General features: G+C 38.8%; 1 pseudogene; it reads left to right on the forward strand.

Annotated features, from left to right (window-relative positions):
* Nucleotides 1–22,357: 22,357 nt before the first annotated feature.
* Nucleotides 22,358–24,018, forward strand: LOC127104975 (F-box/kelch-repeat protein At3g06240-like; annotated as a pseudogene).
* The last annotated feature ends 3,447 nt before the right edge of the window (nucleotides 24,019–27,465 follow it).

The raw sequence follows: 27,465 nt of genomic DNA on the forward strand, positions 1-27,465 counted from the left end.
CAATGGTGAATTGGATTTTCGTGCATTAGAAGCTAATTCAACTGAACCTGAGCACTTCATTCAACGTCTTGAAGCTTATGCTGCACCTGTTTTGGATCAAGAAGCGCAAACATCTCCAAATTCAACACTGCCTTCGGATCAAGGTGATTTTTCGAACTTCATGATTGGATGAATGCTTATAGGCTTTTTGTAGATTGTTTCATGTAGAGTTCAATGCTGCAATTGGTTTGGGAAATGGATGAATGTAGGATGAGTTATGTTGATTCAAAGCTTTGATGCTAAAACCTAAAACGTTCGATCCAGGAGATTTAGGAAGAATTAGACAAAATCGTTAGCATATTCGTGATCCTCTCATTCAGACCTTTCCAATGGTTATACGTATGTTAATTTTTGTTGAGATTTGTTCTTCGCGTGTTCTTGAGCTTGCTGGGAAATTCTGGAATGAAAATGATGAACATTGCCTCGTTTGATCCGTCTTGTTGCCTTGCTGATTTCAAATCGTGTTTAGCGCCAAAATTCCACCACTCACGTTGCGCCACTGCATTATTGAAATGATGCGTTTTGGTACCGGTGGGAGATAATTACAACAATGCCACGGATTTCATTAATTTAAATAAAACACTTAATAATATTACATAAATCATTTAAAACTTAGAAAAATCACAAAAAAATAATGGAAAGTCCAAAAAATATGAGAGTTTTTTTGTTAGATCCCATTTTTCCCCTAGTTTTTTATGAGCATGATTTTAAAAGTTGTTCATGGTATAATGTTGACTTGGCCTAGTGATCTTTGACATGGCATTTTCAATTTGATTGATATTTTTCATCTCTGTTGGTTAATTGTGCATGCTTATAGGGCACATGTTTGTATATCTAATGTGAAATTCTCATGTGGTTTTGGATGAATGTGAAATTTGGTATGCTGATTATAGACACATTGTAGGACATCCCTGTTTTGGTCCCATTCATTTCTTAATTGGTTTCACTCTGTTATGAATTTCTGAAGTGAATGCATGTGTTGATACCTTGAATTGGTTTGAATAATTGTGTCTGGATTTCTTGATTTTCATTGGCCTAGTTCCTTTTGTCCAATTGAGCTGAAAATTGACATGCTATACCTTGAATATGTACTGTTTAGGTGTGAATTATTTCAGGATTTTTGGAATTATTTTGGTGTGCTTTTGATTGAAGTCATTCTGTTTGGACATTGGATGTTGCATTTGACCTAGTTTGACTTGTTTTGGTCATGAAATGAATATGGTGAATGATATGAGTATGGGATCAATTGCATTTGCTTTCTATTTGCTTTAAGATGATTTTGGTTGAGAATTGCTTGCTGTTTAGAATTTTTTCTCCCTTTTGGACCCTAGGCTTGGCCTAGTGGTCTAGTTTCTCACATTTGGATTGACTTTTCAGGATGAAATGCATGATGCTTAAGGAGAATGCTTCAAGTCAATTAAATTGAGATTGTTGGATGTTTTGAACTAATTTGACTTTGTTTTGTAGGTTGTGAGGCTTGAGCTTGAGCTTATAGCTTGCACTTGTGTGCATTAACTTGTGTTGCTTTGTACAGATTAATTGATTAACCATTTGCTGTTTACTGTTGGTTTGTCTGAGTACTGATGATACTTGATTGATTTCAGGTACATTTAGTCGCTTACAGTTCTTTAAGAACTTGCTTGCTGCTACTTGGTTTTTAAACCACTTGAGGTAGGACTTCTATTCTCCATGTAGTCTGGAAGACCTGGCCTGTTACTTGGCCAGGCAACTGTCTGAAGTCCTCCTTAAGAGGCGATGTTTGTGGTTGCTTACATTTGTGCCCAAGCAGGTAAAGACCTCTATGAGGCAATTGGTGGATCTAAGGGATATGCAATCTATCCCCCACTATTCTGTTGAGTCGTTCCTCTGCTCACACCACTGTGTTGATGCATTGGGACACAAACCCAAGATCTTGTGCTGTTGCACAATCGAGTCAGAGTCTTGAGCGTAGAAGGGTTCCATCTTTCTGAACCCACGCTCCTTTGTCTGAAGCTCTCCCTGGTCAGGGATAAGAGCTGTGAAGTCTAATCTTCACTCACCTTTCATCAGCTTCACCTTAGCCCCTCAATGGCAAGGTTAAGAGCTAACCTTACCCCGATACAGAGGCTTGTTTGTCGAGGTTGATATGACCCCTCGACTAAAGCCTAGCCTTGATGTTTGAGCCCCTTGTTGGTGTGTTTATTTCATGCTGTATATGTTTGTGTGGTGTGATTGTATCCCCTAGGTTTGCTAGACTCCGCGTAGTCTCGTTTGCATGACAATTAAGGTAGCACGGTTCCTTCGTATAGGACTTCCTTTCTTGCTTGAGCTTTCCTAAAACACAAACGAACATTATCCTCTCTTAAGGATACGTCAACTCCTTCTACTACAGGTGAGTAAGTCTCCAAAGGTCGAGCATCCGGTAGATTGCGTAGTGACGTTATCCCCTTAAAAAACACAAACCAACAGGAATAGTTTAGCCGAACTACGGCAACTCTGATTCTCATGTCCAGATGAGATACGTAGGCACGAGATGCGATGTCTTGTCGAGTTTGACTAACAACTAACACTAATTCTTTTCTCTCGCCCTCGTTGCGATTGAGACCTCCTCTTTCTCTTGCCCTAGTTGCAATCGAGACCCTTCTTCTTCCTGTGTCTTGTTGTGTGCTTGGAAGCTGATGTAAGTCCATCGAGTGGCATTCGGGTTCCAGCGTTAGTGCGTGTTTTTGGTTTGGATGCTGATATAAGCCCAGTGATTGGCATTTAGGCTCCACGTTTGCCTTTGCCTGTGTTTGTTTGTGTGCGTGTTTGCCGAGCTACGAATGCTCTGATTCTCCTTCGTCCAAAGGAGATACGTATGCATAGGATGCGACGTCCTAGCGAGCATGTGTCGTTTCCCCGGTTCGAACTACTTAGACTCTGATGTCTATGCTTGATAGACTAAGTAGGCCCAGGATGCGGTATCCTGCCGAGTCAGTTTCAGTCTGTTTTCTTGTGTCTCTTTCAGCCAGTGTGTGTGTGTGTGAGCAGTGTTTTTAGCAACCATTTTCCTTCCTATTGTGCGTGGATCCCGTCGAGTACGACGGATGCGTAGGGGTGCTAAAACCTTCCCTTCGCATAACCGACTCCCGATCCCATTCTCTTTGGTCGCGAGACCATGCTTTTTCCAGGTTTACTTTGAGCGTTTCCTTTCCCTTATTTGGGATAAATAACGCACGGTGGCGGCTCTGTTGTTCTTTGTTTCCCGCCGGTTTTTCGCGTAATGCGACACCTACCACTTGATATCTTGATTCAAAATGATGTCACAACTCAAATGAGCTCTTGATGAATGATCATGGTGCCCAAATTCTTCAAGAATGGCCACCATCTATTGCTCAATGACTGACTTGACTGATTTGACCTAATTGTCTTCATCTGCAAGTAACATGGTTAGACGACAATATTTTTGTACTTTTGGTTAATAGACAGATGAAAAGCAATGATATACAAATGCAATACATGCTTGGTGATTAAGAACCACACTCACAAGATAACCCACCAACTAGGAGGGAAGCAAGGGTGCACAAAGATCCTTGAGGCAATGATATGGTATGATATGATGCCATGAGGGATCTTAGGGACAAAATTGGGGTCTTACACGTTCAGCTGAGGATCTTTTCCCAAAGCCTAAACCAGATGTGGTTCCAGACTTCTGTCCTATCTTCAGGATCTCTTCCAAGGTGTCAGTTCCTTTATTCATCATTCTGATGGATTTAGTCATCTGATTTAGCTTGGAGGTTAGCATGGTTATCTCACCATTTACATCCTCTATGGCCGTCAGATGCTTCAGTCTCTCATCTTCCAGCTCCTTGATGAGTTTCTTCTGCTTTTCTCCTTGTACACGTACTTCTGCACTGGTGACACATAACTTCTTGTACGCTGCAGCAAGTTCATCAAAGGTCAGTTCATCTGCACTTGAATCATCATCAGTGGCACAGACACTGATTAGTGCAGTGACATGTTTAGCAGATTCTCCTTCAGATTCACTTTCAGAATCTTCTTCAGACCATGTGATAGCTAGCCCCTTATTTTGCAATTTGAGGTAAGTAAGGCATTCAGCTCTAACGTGTCCATACCCTTCACAACCATGACACTGGATTCCCTTGCCGTGGTTGAACTTCTCATCAGAAGTTGATCTTTTCTTAATGTCAGACGGGATGTTCTTGACATTAGGTCTACCTCTTTGATCAATCTTCTTCACGAACTTGTTGAACTGTCTCCCAAGCATGGCTAAGGCTTCTGATATACTTTCATCACCTCCAGTATCTCCTGTTTCTGACTCCTCTTCAGCATTAGATACAAAAGCTATACTTTTGTTCTTCTTCTCAGCATTCTCACAGAAGCCCATTTCAAAGGTTTGAAGGGAGCCAATTAGCTAATCCACCTTCATATTGCAGATGTCCTGCGCCTCCTCTATGGCTGTGACCTTCATAGCAAATCTCTTCGGCAAGGACCTGAGAATCTTTCTTACAAGTTTCTCTTCAGCCATTTTCTCACCTAGTCCACCAGAGGTGTTTGCAATTTCCAGAATATTCATGTGAAAGTCATGAATAGTCTCATCCTCTTTCATCCTCAGATTTTCAAACTTGGTGGTCAGCATCTGAAGTTTGGACATCTTCACCTTGGAAGTACCTTCATGAGTTACCTTGAGGGTATCCCAAACTTCCTTAGCTAGTTCACAGTGGTGCACCAGCCTGAAGATGTTCTTACTGATTCCATTGAACAATGTATTCAAGGCCTTGGAGTTTCCAAGAGCTAATGCCTCTTGCTCCTTGTCCCACTCTTCTTCAGGAATCTGCACACTGACTCCATCTTCACCTGTCTTTGTTGGATGTTCCCATCCTTTGTTGACAGCTCTCCAGACTTTGCTATCTAGAGACCTTAAGAAGGCTATCATACGAGGCTTCCAGTCATCATAATTAGAGGCATCCAACATGGGTGGTCTATTTGAGTGTCCTATATCCTTGTCCATGGTACTAGAAAGTAACTTCCCTAGATCTCACCCAGAAATTCACAGGCAGGGTGCCTGCTCTGATGCCAATTGAAATTCTAGTTATCAGACTTTAGATGTCACACGGGTTGTTATGACATCCAATTCTGCACAGACAAGAATTATACAGAACTTAAAAGTAAGTGCAGTAAATAACACAAGTAATTGTTTACCCAGTTCAGTCCAACATGACCTACATCTGGGGGCTACCAAGCCAGGGAGGAAATCCACTATCAGTAGTATTAATTCAAAGCTAAACTCACCCGTTTACAACTTGTCACTTAATCCCTACCCAATGCAATTTCAATCTTACTCTAAGATCAGAGTTCCTACTCACTCCCCCTCAATCACCTCAGTGATTACTACCTTTAATCAATATTAACGATAACTTTGAAGTCACACTTCAAACAACTCTTGATTGTGCTTAATAGCTTTAATCAAGATACAAAGCACTCACGCTTAAAAGCTTTGAGCGACACAACACTTACAACTCAATGAACACCCTATACCAAAGCAATCATCAACGTGATAATGGCTTGGCTTACAAGATATGTCTAATACAAGACTCACAAAAATACAGCAGTGAAGTATGATGGACACACTAAATCTTCATGCCTCAAAATCCCCAAAACTGAATGAAGGAACGACTTCCTTTTATATTGCAGTACCTGGGCTTTTGCACTTGTATTCTCCTGAATTTAAGGTCACGCGAGTTCCCATAAATTCAACATCTAGGTTACTAACAAATAGGCTATTTGTTAGGTTCATTAAATGTAGCTTGGTTGTTGATTTCCTGGATTTTCTCTAAGCTGTTGAATCCCTGAAGAATAGCCTGAGAAAAAGCTGAAACAGAAAACTGAACAACCTACAATATAGCATATGATGTCAGGAATGAATGTTACGACATTCAACTTGACATCAAGGATCATATGCTGAGTCTGTTTTTCCAGAAAACAGACTGTACAATTTTGCTGACCTGTACATGATCAAAACGACCATACTACAGTAACAGCTTACATTAATAAATGTCAAAGTATCCAATTTGACATTTACACATTTGGCCTTAAGTTAGTTCTGTTATCATCTTGAAGAACAGACTAAGTAACATGCTGAAGTATAGCAGAACACCACTCTGTCTAATGTTCAGTATATGTTGTCAATGATGAATGTCATAACATCCAGTTTGACATTCAGTCAGTAGGCCTTATGCCAGGTCTGGTATTTCCTTGATAACCAGACTGGAAATAAATACTAAGTTCTAACAGAACACCAGCTGTTCTATTCCTTAGTATCTGCTGACAGGTATGAATGTCACAACATCCAATTTGACATTCAATAAATCCTGTATTAGCTAATCCTGCAGTAACTACTCAAGTGTGTCATGACATCAGTCAAGACATCAGAGTACAGTTAGTTATTCTAACCTACAATGCAGTCACACATACACACCATGTCATGACATCAGTCAAGACATTAGTCACCAGCTAGTGTTTTACCATATAATGCAGCCAATCAAACACCTACAAACTCCCCCTTTGGCAAATTTTTGGCTAAAACACTTTGATCCCCATAACAGAGTTCATAGCAGCGGAATCACACATCTAGCAGGAATTAGACCTAGCTAATACACTCAGAGTGGCAGCACACTCACACACATGGAAGTTAAATAAAAACTTCACAAAGTAGCACACATACAGAGGAGCAGAAGTTAAATACAAAACTTCAACACACATCAGCTGCAGGGGAGGGAATCTTCGAATCTGTCATGAGAGTCTGTTGTAGAGACCCACTCTGTTTGTCAGGGGTGGTGGTGGTTATTACTCCCCCTTTTTGTCAAAAATGTTGCCAAAGCCAACAACATAACCAGAGAACAGTGACAGAGTTACATACTTGGTTTTACTTCACAATTTCAACCAAGTTAGCATCCACTTGATCTTGCTTCACAGCTTTGATCAAGTAATCACCCACTTTTGCTTTACAGTAGGTACCACCATATCAGATGCCATGACTTTGTTTCTGACATCCAGAACCACTCCTGCATGAACAGCGTCCTTGAATTCCTGCAGGTACATGGGCCTTCTCACGTTAGGGTGTCTCCTTACCCTCTTGTTGCCACACTTGTAGCAAGTGGCATAGCTATGATCTGTTGACCAATCAGAGCATAATACCAATTGTTTAATAGGCAGAGATATTAAACAATACATCCCAAACATCAGTGGTTGCTATAAGGTCTCAGAGAGACATATTCCCAGTTTGCCCCTTATGTTTTCAAACTGAGTAGCATCCAGAGCCTTTGTAAATATGTCAGCCAATTGAAGTTCAGTGGCTACATGTTCCAAAGTAATCACCTTGTCTTCCACTAGATCTCTGATGAAGTGGTGTCTAATATCAATATGTTTGGTCCTGCGGTGTTGGATGGGATTCTTGGAGATATTGATGGCACTGAGATTATCACAGAACAATGTCATGACATTTTGAGTGACATTGTACTCAGTGAGCATCTGTTTCATCCAAACCAGTTGGGAACAACTGCTTCCAGCAGCTATGTATTCAGCCTCTGCAGTGGACAGAGATACACAATTCTACTTCTTGCTGAACCAAGATATGAGATTGTCTCCCAAGAAGAAACATCCTTCTGATGTGCTTTTTCTGTCATCAACACTCCCAACCCAGTCAGCATCACAGTACCCAGATAGGACAGGCTCAGACCCATGTGAGTACATCATCCCATAGTCACAAGTCCCATTGATGTACTTGAGAATCCTTTTGACTTGATTCAAGTGGCTCACCTTAGGCTCTGCTTAGTATCTAGCACACACACCAACTGCATAAGAAATGTCAGGTCTACTTGCAGTTAGGTATAGTAGACTGCCTATCATGCTTCTATACAAGCATTGATCAACACTAGGCCCTCCATCGTCTTTGGTTAACTTCAGATGAGTAGGCGCAGGAGTCCTCTTGTGCCTAGCATTATCCATACCAAACTTCTTAACTATGTTCTTGGCATACTTGCTTTGGGAGAGAAACATAGAGTCCTCCATTTGGTTTACTTGCATTCCAAGGAAATAGGTCAGTTCTCCAACTAGACTCATTTCAAACTCAGATTGCATCTAGTGAACAAATTGTTGAACCATTTGCTCTGACATTCCACCAAAGACTATATCATCCACATAGATTTGAGCTATCATGATTTTGCCTTCTTCATCCTTCACAAACAAGGTTTTATCTATTCCTCCTTTTCTGTATCCATTTGAGGTCAGAAATTCGGTCAACCTTTCATACCATGCTCTAGGTGCTTGTTTCAACCCATACAAGGCTTTTCTCAACTTGTACACATGCTTGGGTTGGTTGGGATCACTGAACCCTTTGGATTGTTCCACATAGACTTCTTCATTCAAGTAGCCATTCAAGAATATGCTCTTCACATCCATTTGGAACAGTTTAAACTTCAGAATGCATGCTACACCTAACAGCAATCTGATGGACTCAAGTCTAGCCACAGGAGCAAATGTTTCATCAAAATCAACCCCTTCCACTTGAGTGTAACCTTGAGCTACTAGTCTTGCTCTATTCCTAGTAATTACTCCTTTCTCATCAGACTTGTTCTTGTAGATCCACTTGGTACCAATGATGTTGGTCCCTTCAGGTCTAGGCACTAGCTCCCAAACTTCATTCCGTTTGAACTGTTCAAGCTCCTCTTGCATGGCATTGATCCAGTATTCGTCAGTCAGGGCTTCTTTCACATTCTTTGGTTCAACCTTGGATACAAAACAGGAATTTGAGCTTATTCCCCTTGACCTGGTAGTCACACCACTATTAGGACCCCCTATGATAAGATCATTTGGGTGGTCTTTCTGAATTCTGATAGATGGCATTTTGGAGGTTGCATCTATTTCACATTCAGGAGGAGGTTCCTGTACTTCTTCAGACTTGACTGGAATGTCTGTTGAACTGTCAAGGAATGTTTCAACATCCTCAATGACATCGATTCCTTCCTCTTTATCATCCACAGTAACATTTATGGATTCCATCAGGACATTGGTCCTGTAGTTGAACACTCTGTAGGCTCTGCTGTTAGTGGAGTATCCTAGAAATATACCCTCATCACTTTTGGGATCCAGCTTCCTTCTCTGTTCACGATCTGTGAGAATGTAGCATTTACTTCCAAAGATATGAAAGTACTTCACAGTGGGTTTCTGCCTTTCCATATTTCATACAGAGTGGGGGAGGTTCCTTTTCTCAAGGTGACTCTATTGTGAACATAGCATGCAGTATTCATCGCTTCAGCCCAAAAGTGCATGGGGAGCTTCTTTGCATGAATCATAGCTCTGGCAGATTCTTGAATAGTTCTATTTTTCCTTTCAACTATCCCATTCTGCTGGGGAGTTATAGGGGAGGAGAACTCATGACTTATTCCTTCAGATGAGCAAAACTCATCAAACTTGGAGTTCTTGAACTCCGTACCATGATCACTCCTAATCCGAACAACACAACTGTCCTTTTCCCTTTGAAGTCTGATGCACAGGTCTTTGAATACATCAAATGTATCTGACTTCTCTCTGATAAAGCTTATCCACGTGTATCTGGAATGGTCATCAACCACCACATAAGCATATCTCTTCCCCCCCAAACTTTCAACCTGCATAGGTCCCATTAAGTCCATGTGCAGCAGTTCCAGAACTCTGGAAGTAGTAGGATGTCCCAGCTTCGGATGTGACATCTTGGTTTGTTTGCCCACCTGGCATTCTCCACAGACTCTTCCTTCATCAATAAGTAGCTTTGGAATTCCTCTGACTGCTTCCTTGGATATGATCTTCTTCATTCCCCGTAAGTGGAGATGTCCAAGGCGTCTATGCCACAGCTTCACCTCCTGTACTTCCTTGACTGAAGAGCATATTGTGGAGAGGTTTGAGACTTTAGGTTCCCACAGGTAGCAGTTATCTTTGGACCTAGATCCTCTCATAACTTCCTTATTGTCCCCATTTGTCACAATACATAGCTCCTTAGTAAACTGAACATAGAACCCTTGATCACACAGCTGGCTTATGCTAATGAGGTTTGCAGTTAGTCCTCTTACTAACAACACATTATTCAGTTTTGGAACTCCAGAGTAGTCCAGCTTACCCACACCTTTTATTTTTCCTTTAGCCCCATCACCAAAGGTCACATAGCTGGTATTGTGAGGTTGGATATCTGCCAATATATTCTCCATACCAGTCATATGTCTTGAGCATCCACTGTCAAAGTACCAATCTTCTTTGGTATAAGCTCTTAGGGCTGTGTGGGCTAGCCTAGCATACCATTGTCGCTTCTTACTGGTGACATTTTGCCTAAATGTCTTATGCTTAGGTCTGCCATGAGGGACTTGGTTTGGGTAACCATGTAGCCTGTAGCAGAAGGCTTTTATATGCCCCAGCCTACCACAGTGGTGACATTTCCATTTCTGGAACTTCCTCTTCTGATGATTAGTCATCCTGGTTCCTCGATGTTGAGACATTGGATGTGACTTCCCTTTGGATTTCTGAACTTTAGCCTTTGGGCGTTTGCGCTCAGCTGAGGATCTTTTCCCAAAGCCTAAACCAGATGTGGTTCCAGACTTCTGTCCTATCTTCAGGATCTCTTCCAAGGTGTCAGTTCCTTTATTCATCATTCTGATGGATTTAGTCATCTGATTCAGCTTGGAGGTTAGCATGGTTATCTCACCATTTAGATCCTTTATGGCCGTCAGATGCTTCAGTCTCTCATCTTCCAGCTCCTTGATGAGTTTCTTCTGCTTTTCTCCTTGTACACGTACTTCTGCACTGGTGACACATAGCTTCTTGTACGCTGCAGCAAGTTCATCAAAGGTCAGTTCATCTGCACTTGAATCATCATCAGTGGCACAAACACTTGTCAGTGCAGTGACATGTTTAGCAGATTCTCCTTCAGATTCACTTTCAGAATCTCCTTCAGACCATGTGATAGCTAGCCCCTTATTTTGCAATTTGAGGTAAGTAGGGCATTCAGCTCTGACGTGTCCATACCCTTCACAACCATGACATTGGATTCCCGTGTCGTGGTTGAACTTCTCATCAGAAGTTGATCTTTTCTTAATGTCAGACGGGATGTTCTTGACATTAGGTCTACCTCTTTAATCAATCTTCTTCACGAACTTGTTGAACTGTCTCCCAAGCATGGCTAAGGCTTCTGATATACTTTCATCACCTCCAGTATCTCCTGCTTCTGACTCCTCTTCAGCATTAGATACAAAAGCTATACTTTTGTTCTTCTTCTCAGCATTCTCACAGAAGCCCATTTCAAAGGTTTGAAGGGAACCAATTAGCTCATCCACCTTCATATTGCAGATGTCCTGCGCCTCCTCTATGGCTGTGACCTTCATAGCAAATCTCTTCGGCAAGGACCTGAGAATCTTTCTTACAAGTTTCTCTTCAGCCATTTTCTCACCTAGTCCACCAGAGGTGTTTGCAATTTCCAGAATATTCATGTGAAAGTCATGAATAGTCTCATCCTCTTTCATCCTCAGATTTTCAAACTTGGTGGTCAGCATCTGAAGTTTGGACATCTTCACCTTGGAAGTACCTTCATGAGTTACCTTGAGGGTATCCCAAACTTCCTTAGCTAGTTCACAGTGGTGCACCAGCCTGAAGATGTTCTTACTGATTCCATTGAACAATGCATTCAAGGCCTTGGAGTTTCCAAGAGCTAATGCCTCTTGCTCCTTGTCCCACTCTTCTTCAGGAATCTGCACACTGACTCCATCTTCACCTGTCTTTGTTGGATGTTCCCATCCTTTGTTGACAGCTCTCCAGACTTTGCTATCTAGAGACCTTAAGAAGGCTATCATACGAGGCTTCCAGTCATCATAATTAGAGGCATCCAACATGGGTGGTCTATTTGAGTGTCCTATATCCTTGTCCATGGTACTAGAAAGTAACTTCCCTAGATCTCACCCAGAAATTCACAGGCAGGGTGCCTGCTCTGATGCCAATTGAAATTCTAGTTATCAGACTTTAGATGTCACACGGGTTATTATGACATCCAATTCTGCACAGACAAGAATTATGCAGAACTTAAAAGTAAGTGCAGTAAATAACACAAGTAATTTTTTACGCAGTTCAGTCCAACATGACCTACATCTGGGGGCTACCAAGCCAGGGAGGAAATCCACTATCAGTAGTATTAATTCAAAGCTAAACTCACCCGTTTACAACTTGTCACTTAATCCCTACCCAATGCAATTTCAATCTTACTCTAAGATCAGAGTTCCTACTCACTCCCCCTCAATCACCTCAGTGATTACTACCTTTATTCAATATTAAAGATAACTTTGAAGTCACACTTCAAACAACTCTTGATTGTGCTTAATAGCTTTAATCAAGATACACAACACTCACGCTTAAAAGCTTTGAGCGACACAACACTTACAACTCAATGAACACCCTATACCAAAACAATCATCAACGTGATAATGGCTTGGCTTACAAGATATGTCTAATACAAGACTCACAAAAATACAGCAGTGAAGTATGATGGACACACTAAATCTTCACGCCTCAAAATCCCCAAAACTGAATGAAGGAACGACTTCCTTTTATATTGCAGTACCTGGGCTTTTGCACTTGTATTCTCCTGACTTTAAGGTCACGCGAGTTCCCATAAATTCAACATCTAGGTTACTAACAAATAGGCTATTTGTTAGGTTCATTAAATGTAGCTTGGTTGTTGATTTCCTGGATTTTCTCTAAGCTGTTGAATCCCTGAAGAATAGCCTGAGAAAAAGCTGAAACAGAAAACTGAACAACCTACAATATAGCATATGCTATCAGGAATGAATGTTACGACATTCAGCTTGACATCAAGGATCATATGCTGAGTCTGTTTTTCCAGAAAACAGACTGTACAATTTTGCTGACCTGTACATGATCAAAACGACCATACTACAGTAACAACTTACATTAATAAATGTCAAAGTATCCAATTTGACATTTACACATTTGGCCTTAAGTTAGTTATGTTATCATCTTGAAGAACAGACTAAGTAACATGCTGAAGTATAGCAGAACACCACTCTGTCTAATGTTCAGTATATGCTGTCAATGATGAATGTCATAACATCCAGTTTGACATTCAGTCAGTAGGCCTTATGCCAGGTCTGGTATTTCCTTGATAACCAGACTGGAAATAAATACTAAGTTCTAACAGAACACCAGCTGTTCTATTCCTTAGTATCTGCTGACAGGTATGAATGTCACAGCATCCAGTTTGACATTCAATAAATCTTGTATTAGCTAATCCTGCAGTAACTACTCTAGTGTGTCATGACATCAGTCAAGACATCAGAGTACAGTTAGTTATTCTAACCTACAATGCAGTCACACATACACACCATGTCATGACATCAATCAAGACATTAGTCACCAGCTAGTGTTTTCCCATATAATGCAGCAAAGTCTGTTATTGTTACCAGCACATCTTCAGCTATACCATATGCATCTTTTCTTGAGTGATCCGCAAACTTCAGATTGGTTTTTATATCATTGATATTTTTAATGCCCAGCCTGTGATAGATCGATAACGGCATCAGATTCACACTAGCTCCAGAATCTATTAGTACCTTTTTGAAAGTTCTTTCTTGAATTGTGCATGGTACTGTTATCGTTCCCGAATCCTTCTCTTTGTTAGGGATTTTCTGCCCCAGTGAGTTTGCACTATACTGTTCCTTCCAGGATACCTGTTCTTCGGTGGTTGGTTTCTTTTTGGCCAGTCTCTCTTTCATGAATTTCTTGTACATGTGCATTCTTTCGAGTGCTTCAAACACATACATATGACTCTCAACCATTGTCATGAATTTCTCCAAGTCTGACTCGCTAGGTTCCTTCTTTGTCACTCTCTGAGGGTAGGGCAACTTAATCACTGATTTAGTTCCTTTTGTAGTTGCCTCTTTAGTCAGCTCACTTTGTGATATAATTTTTTTCTTTTTAGCAGCCTTTTTCTTTGTCGTCGTGACAATATTAACATTCTCCTGACCTCTCGGACTTTGAACTGTTTCACTTGGTAAGGAACCTGGTGTTCGAGAACTTGCTAGTTGCTATGCTATCTGCCCCAGCTGAACTTCAAGATTCTTTAGGGAGGCGATGGTGTTTTTCTGATTGTTTCTAGTCTCTTCTTCAAATTGCCTATTTTGAGCTGCCATGTTTTTAATGGAAATCTCCCAGTCTGCTTTCCTTGGAGCTTGCTGTTGTTAATACTGAGTCTGATATTGACCTTGGCCCTGTTGTGGAACATTCCCTTCTGGATCTTTCCAGGAGAAGTTTGGATGATTCTTCCAACCTGGATTGTACATGTTAGAATAGGGATTATTTTGCTTCAAGAATTTTATTTCTTCAATCTGTTGGGGAGTCGCAAAACAATAGACCGTATGATGAGGTCCATTACAGATTTCACAAGTGCTTACCTGAGCTTCCTGAACCTCTGCTATCTGTTGAGTACCTATATTCATAGCTTTCAGCTTTTTGTCTACTTCGGCACCAACAGTGTCTTCCAGACGGATTTTTATTTGTCTCTAATTTTAGATCAATTACCCCGTCTGGCTGATTGATACACCTGTCATATAGCTCTAGATGCTCATTGGCAGCTATAGCTTCAATAATCCTCTTGATACCAGTGGCTGTTGAGAAATTTGTTGAGCCACCGACTGCTGTATCAATAAACTATTTTGTCTTTATTTTCAACCCATTAACGAACATCTGCATTTGTTCTGTCTGATCCATATTATGAGTGGGACACGCGACTAATATTTTTTTGAACCTTTTGTAAGTGTCTCCCAAGGATTCACCATCCTTCTGTTTGAAATTCAAAATTTCATACCTTTTTCTCAGGAATACTGATGCTGGAAACTACTCATTTAAGAATGCAGTTTCCATCTCCTCCCAGGAGGTGATACTACCGGTAGGGAGAGAATAGAACCATTCTTCCGCGTCTTCAGCTAAAGTGAACGGGAGCATTCTTAATTTTTTTGCTTCATCAGTATGACCATCAATTTTCAGGGTGGTGCTCATGGTCAGGAATCTTTGCAGGTGTTTGTTGGCATCTTCATTAACCTTTCCGGTGAAAGGTTTTCTTTCCAATTGATTGATCGTGCTACGATGTAGTTGAAAGTTTGTTACATTCACCGGTTGGTTAACAATGGTCAGTCGACCACCCGGTGCATTTGCACCTCCATAGTCACCTAGGAGTCTTTCCGGAGGTTGAAGAGGTGGAATTGGAGGAACTTCAGCCATTGGTTCCTTGACTTCTGGTTGATCCAAGGTACTTTCTTTTGTAGAATCCACTCTTTGTTCTCTGCATCTTCTGTGAAGGGTTCTCTCGATCTCTGCGTCAAAAAGAATTTCAGCTGAGGGTTTTCCTCGCATACACAAATTAGTAAATTATAAATGACAAGAAAATAATTTTATTGCAGAGCAACAAAATTTTAATTGAAATAAAATTAAACTCGATATTTTTGGCAGTCCCCAGCAACGGCGCCAAAACTTGATCGGGAAAATAGCAAGTGTACTATTTTGCCTTTTATAGTAATAATGGGGAAATTCCCCGAATGTCGATCTCAAGGACTGCACGTTAGTATTGAGTTTAAATTATCATTCAATTAAACAAAAAGTATTAATTTGGTTTTTGAGTGTAAAAATATAATAATAAAAATAAAGGTAAAGAAATATGAAAATAAGGGTTTATAGAGAAAAAGGAACAATGCCAGGGAAGGTGTATGATTTATCCCTGTAACAACTTTGAGTTACTATTGCATCAACAAATATCAATTACTACCAGTTCTCAAGGGTATTTTCTCCCAAGTCCATGGTGAGAAAACCTTTAATCATTCTACCTTAATTCCTATGTCCATAGCCAATTAGGGTGAAGTTAAGCTGTATGATATCAAGAATGCTCTGGTTCATACAGGGTATCCCTAGTCCTAGGTAATACCTACTGTAGAGTAACCTTATGAAAACCTTATAAATGGCGGTCCATCCTAATTGATAACCACAAATCAATCTCAATTGGTCCGAAAGAGAAAGCAATAAACACATCAAAAGGTTACCGTAAACAAAATATTATAAATGCAAATGTAAACTCAAATTCATTACAATTCTAAATCAGGGACACCCCCTAGCATTGGGGGGTTTAGCTACTCATATTGTTTAAAACAAATTCAAGATAAAAATTACACATTACAAGTAATTGGATGGCTTTGATCTTGAATCGCTCCCGCTCATGAATCTCTTCAGCTCTCCAACTGCCTTGATCTCTGTAATACTCGATTGCTTCACAATACTGTGGTTTTCTGTATTCCAAGATGATTTTTTCTTTGGCAGAAGACCTCTTTTTATAGTGAAAGTTCCCAGCAGCAGTTGGACAGGTCCAAGGATGTCTCCAAAAAGCCCGCAGAATGAAAAGCCCGAGAAAATTGGAAATTTTGGGCTTGGGCTGACACGGGTGACCGTGTCAGCCTAATGTTTCTCCTGACACGCCCATGCAAAGGCTAACACGGTAGGAGTTTCTGCCTGACACGGCCCGTGTCAGCTGACACAGGTGGCCGTGTCAGCTGACAAGGGTGGCCGTGTCAGGCTACTTTTTTCCTTCCTTTGCTTCCCTTTCCCTGACACGGCCTGTGTCAGGTGACACGGGTGGACGTGTCAGGCCTCCCGTCCCAGGGTTTTCTGGCTCCTTTGCATGCCGGAATCTCGCACTGTCTTCTTCTGAGTTCTCCAGTTCTTCAACCTGGATCTGTCGGACATAAACACAGCTATCCCACGCATAAAATCAAGATAATAAAAGGTAAAACATAACAAAGATTAAAAATGCGTAAATAAAATAACGGAAGTAAAATTAACTCGAAATGTACCATAAATGCTTGCACAGTGTGTCAAATGTCTCTGTTTTGCGTCGAATCTGTAATGAAAACTCAATATAAATGGTGACTGATCAATCATTCATCCATTAGTGAATCACTATAGATTCAAAGCTCTTGGCTTACAAAGATATGGTTTGTGTGTCGATCAAGCTTCAAAAGTATGGCTTGGCTATTCATCAAAGCACAGGGGATGTGAAACCCTAATTATCTAATTATGGAGGTGTGGATTTAACAAGGTGTCATCAAAGCAACCCTAAAGGCTTTCAAACCCTTATTTTTGATGATATGATGATGGGACCTTTTGGAGCTTCCTTGAGCCTTGTCTTGGCTATCAAAACCATAATTGGGGGAGGCTCACCTATTGAAGACTTGTTGGTGAAACATCATGATTGATTCAAAGACCTTGGTTGAAGGGCGCGCTTTAGGACGATTTGGTCTTAGTGCTTGAATTTTCATCTAGATAGCCCTAAACCGTAGTTTCATCCACTTTTCACCCATTGAATGTTTGGTACCTTTGCTTGATCATTGTCCCCTTGTTCTTAGTTCATTCATGATGAATACTAGGATGGTTCCATTCACTTAGGCTTAAGGCCAACATGTATTTTAGAAGTTGTTTGTAAGACTCCTCCCAATTGTCAAACACTTTTGCAACAACCTTTGTCCTAGCTATCCATGCCTTCCTATATGATGGAGTGTACTCGTGCTCTTCCCTAATATGCGAGATTATTGTACTCACCTTTAATGACGGATTGTCGCCAATGATAGAAAATATTTTATTGCATATTAGGCGAGAACTTAATTTACGATGATCCTGCATTGGGTTTGTCAGCATGCATGTGTGATCTGGACCCATTGATCCAATCTCCCAAGACTCGCTCCTCTTCCGGTACGAAATTGACAACCTAAAAAGACAATGCTTATTCGGACAATAAACTTTATACCTCAATACGTCAGTTCTGTTTAACTCTGAAATCAGCTGATAGTTGTATGTGGAATTTCTTAATGGCTTTTACACATTCCCCTTTTGTGCGAAATATGTCTCCTTGTTTCAAAGATCCTTGCATCTGCACGTAAGGATTGTACCATACATCTGTTGAAGGTTCATCTGAACCCAAATTCAACCTTGTCATGTGTTGGGGTGGGAAGCATACATGACTTGCTGGTATTGGCTCCTCTTCCACTTCAGCGTTCACCATTGAATCAACCATGATCTCGGCTCCTTCTTCTTCGTCATCTGGAACATTCACCTCAGCTTGTTCGTCATCAGTCTCACAAAACACTTGTGATTGATCAATAAACTAAGACACCTGTTCTTGATGTGGTAATATATACAACTCTATATCGTTGTAACCGGAATGTTCGTGACTGACAAACATATGATGAACATCGTCATCATCTCGAATCTTCTTCTGATAAAATTTTACCTGGTTTACTACAAACCAAACCGGATTTTTATAGTTGATTTGGCCCATATTACTACACTGTAATTTCTTTTCTATTCTTTGTTTCAGATGTGAAAAGTTTGATCGTCGATTTATTGTAAACCAAGTTACCTCTATGTTTCAAAAACAAAAACCGAACAACTCATGATCAAATATTTCACCTTCGACATTGACACTGATCATGTAATGTTGTGTGGAAGACATTTTGTTCAAATATTAAATATGTAAATAGCTTTACTGGAATTGAATGTATTGGTAAGTTGTTCATCTGCACATCATAAATAGTGTTACATTTATAACTTGGTAGTTATATTGATAACTTGGTCATTGTCTGTACAGACTTGACCATGCATATAGTAAAAAGAATCTAACATGCAGTGAAAAAGTGACAAGAACACACATGCGCCAGGGAATCAAGGAATTTATGAACCAAGGCATCCATGTGCCCTAATATTCCCCACAAGAGCCCATTCCCTAGGCGCCATAAACTAACTTGGGCGCCAAGAGGAAGGGCGCCCCTTCACAAAAGATGTACAAAGGCGCCACCAGGAAGGGCACCCCTTCCTATTTCCCTATACTAAGGTGCGAAGAGGAAGGATGCCTCTTCCTTGCATGTGAAGAATCACATGTAGGCGCCAAGAGGAAGGGCGCCTCTTCCCTTTGCATGTGGATTCTTCACATGCGCCTAGAAGAAAGATTCTTTACATGGTTTCTGAATTTTGTCATTCCATTGTGTTCTCTTGCCATTATATGCAACCAATCCCATTCTTCTTAGGTTGCAAACCTACTCACTCATTCATCTATAAATAGCCTCTCATATCAACCATATCAAATCATCTTCATCAATTCTCAGTTCTATTCTTCTTTGTCACACTAATCCTCTACCATACTCAAGCTCTGCAAAATCAAATCATGTCTCTGTTGATTATGGGTGATGAACACAGAGGCACACTCGAGAATATCTCGGCATTTGTACGTTATCTCTCTCTTTTTACTTTTTCTGTTTTTAGTCTTATACCTTTGGTATCTATGTTTTTCTTACTTCTTATAGAGTTGTGTTTGTTGATTATGTATTTCTTCTTCTTATTGTATTTTCTTACTTTTTTGTTATTAGGACCCGAAGCGGTTTAGATGTCATGTACATGAATATGTACCCCATGATCCTTTAATAGAACCATATATTAGAGGATGTGGATTTGGAAATCTACTCAACATTGTTTCGTACTCGGCGGACTACAAGTTCATTCTGGCTTTGTTGGAGAGCTGGAGACCCACACATATCACCTTCCGATTGGTGAGTGTACCGTCACACTTGAGGACGTGTACATGTTGTTAGGTCTCCATATAGATGTAAAGGCAATGAATGGTAGAGTTAACCAAGACGACAATATCTGCAATGAATTATTGGATGCCCCTTTGTTAGACGATGAAATTGAGGGAGACACATCTGGTCAAGCAAGGGGGCAAGGTATAAATTTAAAATACCTTAAACATTATTATGCCAGTATAGTATTGTCCAAAGATTCAACCGAGTATGAGAAAATAATAAAAGCTCAATGTTATATTATGATTTTATTTGGTAATTTTTTGTTTCCAGAAAGTACAGGTAATTATATAAATATAATGTATTTACCTTTATTATGCAACATTAATAAGGTAAAGACTTATAGTTGGGGTTCAGCTATGTTGGCCCAACTATATAATGCAATGTATAAAACTGCAAAAAAGAATACCTGTACATTTTTTTTCATGTGCATATTTGCTTCAAGCTTGGGGTTGGTCAAGAATTTCGTCGCTCGCCCCGATAAATGAGCGTACATTCGTGTTCCCGTTTGCAACCAAGTAAGTCTAACACTTTACCATTTACCATTTAGTTAATTATATTTTATATTATAATTAACAATAAATAATATTTTCACTTCTTTTTTATCTAAGATGGTCAGTAAGGGGAATGAACTACAACAGGTGTCCGAAACACGCTATTGTAGTCTATCGCAATCTATTTGACCACATTGGACACGACGATTTAATAATCCTACCGAACTATATTTTAATTTAAAAATACTTCTCAAATTATTTTCCATCTAATCGTTTCGTATTGTTTTATAGTTTATCTGGAGGCCATATCTGGGTCTGGATCATGATGTGAACCATGACGATGCTGCAGTTTGGACAGTGAAGACACCGATTGTACCATTCACTACGGTGGAAATTCACAGAGTGACTAGGTCAAACTGCAGTTCAGAATGCTACAAGAGATTCCAGAATCTCCCACATGTTTGGGGAATTGGCATAAAAAAGGGTTGATGCACAATGGGATTATTCTGATTGGAAAGACATCACAAAAGAGATGTGTCGTCAATGGAGGAATCAACGACAATACATCTTAAACGAACCAGTCATCCATGGTGCAAGGCCGACTCAACAATATATGACATGGTTTAGGTCGGTAACAACTCAGTAATTTGTATCTGAGCCGCGATATTTGATGGATCCACGCCAACTTGCTTCGTCATTGTACGCCCCACAATAATTCACCACCCAACACCAATGTGAAACCACACAAACCCAACAACCAACCACACAACATCAACCAACCACATACACACAACAACCAAACACCCAACATCACAACACGTTCATGCCAACCACCCAACAACCAACCATCCAACGTTGCAATCCATTCATACCACCCACCCAAACACAAAAACCAAGAATCAAACCCCGTAACCATAACCGTCTATAGCCTAAATGATTCATATTGGTCACTTCATCGGAGTCCCCCACCAATGACCACCCAAACATCCCATCAACATAACACCCAACCGTTGTTTAACTACAATACGCCCTAGGAACCATTGCTTTGTTTCCAAAACGACTCAATGTCCTAATTTGGGCAACTATATCGTCCCTAATTCACCCAACCCCAACGACCTAACTACAATGACATGGGCACCGAACTCCATTACGGAAGCGCCGTTCGCTAGAGCCCCTCCGAATATTGGGAGCAAATGATGACACATTTGTCAAATACCGTTGGAACTTCCACTGGACCTTCTAACTAGCCATCACTCGATCAGGTCAACACACAAAGACCCCAAACACCTCAAGAAAATCGTGGGAGACCTCGGAGACAAACTAACACACCTGAATGTTGAATAGGGGGACGTTATAATCGGGTCAGTCATTATTTTATTGTCAGTCCAATGTAACCAATTATTACATCATCAATGAATTTATTTTTTTTCATTACTATTTCTTATTATTAAATAATGAAAATTAATAATTAATAATTAAAAAAATTTAAAAAACTAAAAAATTTAAAAAAAGTTTAAAAAATAATACAAGGGGTGTATGCGCCAGATGAATTGGCACATACACCAACCAAATGCACATACGCACCAGGAGCATTGGCGCCTCCTCATGAGGGCCAATGCATGCGCCATTAGTATTGGCGCCTCCTCATGAGGAGTCCAATGCATACGCCAATGCTATTGATGCCTCCTCTTCATGCATTACAGATGCGTCAATTCATATGGCGCATCCTCTTCAAAACATGGTTATTTTGGTAATTTTTTTTAGTTACTGATTATTTTTGATTTTTGATTTTTAAAATGGTTATTTAAAAAAAGGAATCTATTTAAAAATTATTTAGTAAGGAAGGATGTATGATAATTTTAAAATAGAATCATCTAAAAGAAAGTAAAATCTTTTGTCTCTTTCTTAAAGAGAATACAATAAAATAAAGCCTAATATTGAATAAACAAATCAGTAAAGTAATGAGATAATACAAAATTTAAATTATTAATGACCAAATATGTAAGATAATTTAAAATAGAATCATTTAAAAGAAAGTAAAATCTTTTTTTTGGCTTTCTTAAGAAAAAAGATAGTAAAATAAAGTCTAATATTGCAAAAAAAACCCAATAAAATGATGAGATAATATAAAATCTAAATTATTAATGTCACTTCTTATTTAAGTCTTCATATAGTTTTCTATTTTGAGCTTCCTGGTTGTTGTCTCTGCGTTTGTGTTTGAAATTCACATCGATTTGCATGTCCTTCATCAATAACATCCTTAGCCTTTTGATGATCTTCGTTCCGGTACAACATCTTATCTTTCCTTTTTTCCCGATTAGTATTATTCGGATTGATCTCATTGTTGTTCATGATATGGTAATATCAATTACTTTTTGTTTTTTCTATTTTGTTCTTAAAGTATATTCTCATTTGATTTTTTGTTTCTATGAAATTCTCATTTGATTTTTTGTTTCTATGAAAGTTATTCAAATACATTAAAAACACCAGTGTAAATTCAGCGATCGAAAGAATAATAATTACAAATTCAATTTTTAAACAGGGTTGACGTTGCTGCTGTTTGATCTTGTGCATTGTCGGCGATGACAAAATCTTCAGGTGAAAAGTTAAGGAATTACATACTCGATGATCTTGCATTCTTAATTCTATCAAAACTCCCTTTAAAATCTTTGAAAAGATTTAGATGCGTACGCAAAACATGGTTTGCCTTATTCGAGAACCCTAGTTTCATGACTTTGTTTCACACCAATTTTATATCCATTGCTCAATCTTATTACCATCATACTTCTCTCCTCTTAAAGCAATGTGTTTATGATCCTAATAATAGTCTTGTTACCTCTTTATATTCACTTTTTGGTGACAAGTTTGAGAATAGAGTCAAATTAGACTATCCAAATCCATTTAATGAAGAGGAACCCCAATTTCATATTTCAAACTCTGGTAGCATTACAGGAATTCTCTGAGTTGAGTCATCCGATGAAATTGGAGTGTGGAACCCAACTACGGATGAACTCAAAGTCATTCCTCATAGCTCTGTTGTTGACTCTGTGCCACCTTATCGAGACAATTGAAAGAAAATTTATGGTTTTGGTTATGACGCTATTAGTGAGGACTAAAAGATTATTAGGCTTGTATATTATTTTCCAATGGATGAGTATTCTATTCTTCCTCCCGGTGTGAAATGGAAAGATATTGAGTCTTCAAGAAAAGATGTATCATATGGGCATGTATGAGAGATTTATAGTTTAAGATGTAACTTATGGAGACAAATTAATGTTATCATTCCTACTTGTTGTTTGACTAGATGTTGGAATAACGTTTTAATTGAGGGATTATACATGGATGGAATATGTCACTGGTTTTCTAATTGTGAAAAAAATAAACAACATTACTTAGTGTCATTTTATTTGACGCCCGAGGTGTTCTTTACAACACTTATTCCCTTAGACATAAATGCAGATGAAATATGGATGGTGGAGCGAAAATTGTTGATACTAAATGGTGTCATTGCTTATATTTCATGGTATTATAATACAACTACCTTTCACATATCAATTTTGGGTGAACTCGGTGTGAAAGAATCATGGACTAAACTTTTTGTTTTTGAACTCTGTCCCAATATTGAGTATCCGATTGGAGCCGGAAAAAATGGTGATATGTTCTTTGTAAAGAAAGATGGAGAACTAGTCTACTTTCATTTATGTACCCATATGATTGAAGAGCTTGGTGGTGTTAAAGCAACACATTCTTCTCGTGTAATAATTTATAATAAAAGTCTCATTTCAATTGAAAAAATAAGTCATTAGTTTGTTTAAAACTTTTCAACTAAGATATTTATGATTGTTTATTCATGTATGATAAAAAGTGGTTTTAAATTATTATTATTATTATTATTATTATTATTATTATTATTATTATTATTATTATTATTATTATTATTATGGAGTCTATGAAAATATATGAGTATGGATGTTTTATCAATATTATATTAAAAATTTATTATTACTGTATTTGAAAGCTTATGTTGTTTTTTATTTCAATCATTAGAATTTTTTTTTGCCTTTTATTTATTTGCCTCTAGATTTATATATAAATAACTTATTTTTATTGGATATGATAAATTTGTTCTTTAACTTTTTTGTTTGAGCTATGTAGAGACATCGGTCAAACCTCTTCGATTGTTCTAGACCATTGAGCGTTTGTTAAATAATTTTAACTTTGTAAATAATCTTTTTTATCGGAATAAAAAAAATAATTTAGGTGCAATTTTTCCAAAGATAATACTTTTTAAGAATACTTTTTTCATAAAAATGTGTTTGACAATACCTTAAAATTATAGGAATTTTTTATTATCAAATTCTTCTTAATTAATAATATTTAATAATTATAGATAAAAAAATATTATAAAAATAAAATAATGCGTATGTGGTAGAATAACCAATTATTTTTACATAAAATTAATGTCAACGGCTGGGAATAAAAGTTTTCTACACTCATGAGTTGGGATTAGAAAGTTAATGAATGTGATTTTTTTTCTGGGCATAGTCTTTTCTTTGGAACGATTTTGCATTATATTCTATTCGAGAACCAGAAATGGGTGGAATTGAAGAATTAATGGTCTTTAATGGTGGCTTTGATCTCCTTTACGGTAACTTTTAGTGAACCTACATGGTTAGCACTCCAATGTTGAAGTTAGTTCAAGATTAAAGATGATTGTAGTAAAAAATGAAGATCAGAGATTGTACGTTGCTCATAGTGTGTGAACTTATTTCATACATTGGGTCAAGTTTAATAGATTTGGTATTGATTAAGCCTTAGTCATTTGGGTTTTTGCCCGATCAAGAATAGGTGCCCCAAGGCTTTTTGAATAATGGAGAAGCTAGGGGAAGCCTTAAATAGTACTAGTCGTCCTCCAGGACATTGTCTGATGTGAAATAGAATTGAAACACTTAGAATCAGTTAAAAGTAATGGGGAAGATGCACATTAAATGTGGTTTCATCATTGAGACGCTTAATTATCCTCTTCTGACATGTGTAGCTAGGGTATGCAACAATTTATAGAGTGCTTGAATGCACTTGAGTTGGCGTGTATCCATCAGTGGAAATTTAGTTGTTGATCTTATAACTTCTTTCTTTAGTTGGTATGAACCCTCCAACTAATGTTGCATATAAATAGGGTGAATTGAATTTTTGGAAGTTTTTGCAACTCTTAGCATTAAAACTTATAGTTACTTTCCCAGAAAATATCTTCATTCCCTCTTCGTTGAGAGTACTACTAGAAACGATTTCAATGTTTTGCTTAAAGATTTTGCCTTTTTTCTTCTTCTCCTACTTCATCCCTCAAACATAATCATGTACCATTTATCTCAAGCTTTTATCTTCAACATTTCTTATTTTCTAGTCAGGATGAGTGATAAGACAGTTGACCTAGCGAGCGATTATGAAGTTGAAACTTTATTTGCCTTTGTAATGGGGGCAAACCTTGATTCTCACCTCCCTCCATTTTATAGCCATCACATAAAACCAAAAATCATATCCCTATTTGATGATTCTGATTCATAAAGGGTATTTGGAAACTCCTTGGAGGAAGAAACTTCTTCGTCTAGTTCATTGGATTCCCTTATATCAAATATGGGTAGAGGAATAAACCGCGTCGAGGTCCATCTTCCCCCTCTTATCATATGAGGAAATACAAGCCTATATGCAAAGGAGAGAATGCACTAGGATTTGTGTTCAACATTTCTCGAAGATCGATGATAGTGATCACAGTGATGCCTATGTGAAATCCTACTAGGAGCTTCAAGATCAATTGGATGCGCTAGAATATGAATGGGTGGAAACAAAGATAATAATAACTTCATCGATTATGAGCACTGAGGCATCTTTATTGGAGCCAAAAAATAGGATATGCAGTTCTTTTGACGATTGTGTGATCCTGTTTTTTGAGTGTATGTTCACAAGAATAGGGATTTGGTTACCCTTTTCTCACATTTAGGTATCCGTCTTGAAATATCTAAAATTCGCTCCTACCCTACTTCATTGGGGGTCCTCACCATACATAAGGATATTTCAGCTATGTGCCGAGCACAAATCTTGGAACCCTTCCCTTAGATTATTCTTTGATCTTTTTCATATGAGGCGTACTTCTCAGGATAAGCCTCTTTCACCGGGTTTGGCCTCTTATACCCGCGACCCAACTCATTTTCTTCTATCTCCCTGCTGATTTTCCTCACTTTTGTCAGATTTTGTATCGAAAGCATTGGTATAAGATCAATTTTAACCAGGTCATTCACTCCTACTGTACCAAGCAAGGTTTTCTTTCTCTGGATGAGATGATACTCAAGGAAGAAATGAAATACTGGTTTCACGGGCTTGACCATGAGGAAGGGTTCCACCTTGGTGAGGTGCCCCCTACATAGGCAAAGAAAAGGAAAATTAACACTCAAGCTATTTTAAGTGCGATTAACCAGAAGGAGAGGAGGAAGATTTTTAGTGAGAGCGAAGTATTCATGCTTTTTTTTACATGCATGATTGCATTTTGCAGATAGCATGAAAAAGGTGATCAAACTAAATTTGTTCTACAACCTTACAAATGCTCAAAGTATTTAGGCAGTGGTGAATACTGGGACTTCGATATCTGCCACAACTCCTCAGGCGACCATTGTTCATGCTCTGACCCCTTCTCCTATCCCGACCATAATTAATTATTCTTTTTCTCCCAAGGTGGATCAACTTCTAGACGCTACAACCACTTTAACTATAGGGGAATCAATTCCTCCTACAGTTTCAACAAAGAGGGTCCGGGATGAAGATCAACAATCCCTCTGGGCCGAGGGTTCTTCCAAACGAACTTGTGTCTCTGAAGATGGTGCTTAATGGGAGGTAAATCCATCCCCGAGGATACCAAATGTCTTTTCTTCCCGGCTTCCTCAAAATCCTGAGGAGGTGACTACTATTGTTTTGACGTTGGATTTATTATTTGTTCAGAATCTCCCAGAGAGGGATAAGATGGAACTCACTTACGAACTTATATACAATATGTTTAAAGCTACTTCTGTATTACCCTTTATCTCTGTTTGTCGGGGAGAAATTTGTACTTTGGTGATCCCACCAAAGAGAGGCATACTTGGAAAGTGAAATGTGAAGTTATGGAGCTAAGGCGCTTTATTATCCAGAAGAGCTTGTTACGATGCATGAGGATGTTAAAACTGCCAATTCTTCACAAGAGGAGGCAAAAGTACATGGCGTTCCTT

Source organism: Lathyrus oleraceus, chromosome 7, assembly GCF_024323335.1.
Source record: "Lathyrus oleraceus cultivar Zhongwan6 chromosome 7, CAAS_Psat_ZW6_1.0, whole genome shotgun sequence".
NCBI lineage: Eukaryota > Viridiplantae > Streptophyta > Magnoliopsida > Fabales > Fabaceae > Lathyrus > Lathyrus oleraceus.